Below are 3,252 nucleotides of genomic sequence, written 5' to 3' on the forward strand. Positions count from 1 at the left end.
TCTTTAAGAGATAAGGATAAGCCCTTATCTTATCTATAGATTAGATCAACCCTCCTAATCTTATTAGGAGTTTCCAAATCCAAATCTGTATTTGGATCTGGACTCTCTGAGTGGATAAGGATAATCCCTTATCCTATCTGCTGATCCAAATCCCAGATCCACTCATCTTTAATTAATCTAATTAAACCAGTTCGAATTGGGCTTTAGGCCCATTAAGTCTATGTGCTCACTAACCTTCCAAACTGCTGCCCAGTTGGGTTTCCTTATATGGCGTGGGACCCAAATATTGACCTATACATCAGCAACATGGGTTCAGCCTAGCCTCTGTTACAAGGCCTAGCCGAATTCACTGTTTTGGACAGTGAACCCCTGAGTCCATCACTATGGGCTCTTAATGGGCCTAACACTTACACAAAGTGGTCCCTAGGCCAAGCCACCTTATGAAAATCCAGGGACTGTGGGCAGATGCAAGATTAGCCCATCAGGTATTACCCTCAATGGTTTTACACTTAACCTCTCAGCCCATAATGATCAAACACTGTCCGACAAGAGAGGACCTCTCCCTCGGCTGCAAGGAACAGTGTTGCACTCTCTACTCACATGGATCCCGGGAAATAAAACATTTTGCAAACATTTTGAAACCAATATATATATATATATATTGCAAAAACAAATTTCAACGATTGAAACCGGCTACCGGCATCTTTGGTTTCCATTAGAGAGAGTGCATCCCCGATCATTACCTTTGTCCGACAAAGGGGCTGATCTTGTCACTATGATCACCCACTCAGATGAATTTTCAGACTGACCCAACATACCTAGGTTTTGACCCCTTATAAGGATCTCACTGATTGGCATATCAAAGATAACCCAATCCGACATCTAGTGCAGTATCATAATCGAGTCTAGGGGTCAGGTGTAACATTCCAGTTTTGCCCATCAATCTCTAAGGTCCAGAGCAATACTAGAATTCTGGTCCAGTTCAAGGTTTCAAGAAAACCCACATTGCATGTACCTCAGGTCTCACCCTGGCAGCTAAGACAAGCCACCCCAACCAACTTGGCAGTACATCAGTGTCAGCCTTGGTAGGATAAATCTCCCCAGATCTATCCAACAACTGTGAAGATTCTAAACTAACATAAGTCTCATATGTGTCCAGTTTAAGGGTATTACACAGAAACACACCATAATATGAATCAAATATGTACTTTATTCATTTACAATAAATGTCATAATGTACATCATTCTAATTGGAGCTAAGGGCATACACTATCTAACATTGGATTGGGGTTATGGGTTTAGGAGATGGGCCACCCCTGTTGTATAGCCTCATGAGGCCAAAAAAAAGGAAAAAGAATATGTAATTACTCTATTTCAAATGTTGTTCCAATGAACATACCCCTCAAAAAGATTGATAAAATTCAAAGTCAGTTCTTGTGAGGCCCAAGAGAGGGCAAAGAGCAATTGTAGGACAAGTTAGAAAAGGCTTTACAAATTAGTGACTTTTATTTTTGGGAAAATCATTAAGAACCCCTGGAGTTTCTAAAAATCTATAAGAAGTACTTTTCCCATTTGTGTTAATACTTTCGTTTTTGAATTTGAGGGGAAAATCAAGTATTTTGTTGATTGTTTAAAATGAGATCAAAATAGGACAAATTGAACCCTCCATTGTTAACTTCTTGTTGAATTGTATAAGAGGACATAAATGGAATTCTTTTATGCATCTTAAGTAACTACACAACATGTCTGTTTTTTTATTTATTTTTTGATAACTCATAATGTGTCTATATAGACACCTATAAATCACAAAACTTAATGAATTGTAATTGAAATTTCATGGAGTATTTAATTGGACAAGTTTAACTACTCTAGACACTTGGAGTTACATGTTGATTTGTAGATGAATTACAATTTACTTGGAATCTATAAGAAGTGGCAATAAATCTCTAAGGCTTTTAGACTTTTTCTTGACTTAAAATATCCCTCTCTTTCTCATGAAGATATAAGTTGTCAATTGAATACTATTTTTTATTTCATTCCATTCTCTCATTAAGTCTCATATTTAAGGTTAACTTTCATTCTCTCTCATTAAATCATATGTTTAATGTATTTTTATTTTTATCATTAAATTTTACTAATTAAATTCACGAATAACAATTTTAATAGTATAAAAAACTTGTACATTGAAAATCAATTTGGAAATAAAATTGGTTTTTAAGTATGATAAATAAGAAGAATTTTTATTAATGATAGAAAGGGAATACAAAATTTAAAATTGCCTTAACAATGAAACCACTTTCACGTTTGTTAAAAGATGGAAATGGAATACAAAAATTATGAAAAGAGAAAATTATTGATAGAAAAGGAATACAAAATTTAAAATTGCCTTAGCAATGAAACCACTTTCATGTTTGCTAAAAGATGGAAATGGAATACAAAAATTATGAAAAGAGAAAATTAATGACTATTCCATCACCCTACTAAACAAATCAAATGATAAAATTGTTTGATTAGCTAGGTCACCAAGTTGTTGGCCAAGTCAATGGTTTTTCAGACAAGCAATTTGGTGGAAAATGAACCTAAAATCTAGATCAATTAACAATTCAATTAGCCTAATTAGTCTCTAGGCAAGCAATGATTCAATTAGCACAATAAATTGAAAATATTGATATAAGCTATAAAGTAAAAAGATTTGGTACAAATTTTTAGGTTAAAAGGCAATAAACCACCAATATATACAACTATTGTTGTTGTTGTTGTTATCATTTGAAATTGCCAAGTGCAAAGCATGTGCACATTTCTAATCTTTAAAACAATGGGAATCATTTCATTCTTCTAGTTAAGAGTTCCCGGTGACCTTAAAATGGATGGATATGAATCTTGGTAAAAGACACCCAATCTAGTTGTTTTTGGTCTCGTTTGGTTCTTTGGATTGGGCTGAGAGGGAAAGGATATGTGTTTTCATGTCGGTTATGGGGCAAAGCAGGATATGACACTATGTATGTTGATAATGATTAACAAAATTTAAAGTGGTCACCCCTCCACCTCGAGTAAATTTAGGCAATGTTTGGGAGTATATTGTTTAAATAAATGCTTATTAAATAAGCAATTTATGAACCATTGGTGAAAAATTACTACTTCCAAACAAGGAATAATATGAATATTTTGATAATTAGGTGATGGGCCAAATAAGCAAAAAAAGATAAATTGGATAAGCCGGAAGAAAATGTGTAGAAGCAAGTTTGATGAGGG

Source organism: Nelumbo nucifera, chromosome 3 (assembly GCF_055504915.1).
Source record: "Nelumbo nucifera cultivar China Antique chromosome 3, China Antique-T2T, whole genome shotgun sequence".
NCBI classification, from domain to species: domain Eukaryota; kingdom Viridiplantae; phylum Streptophyta; class Magnoliopsida; order Proteales; family Nelumbonaceae; genus Nelumbo; species Nelumbo nucifera.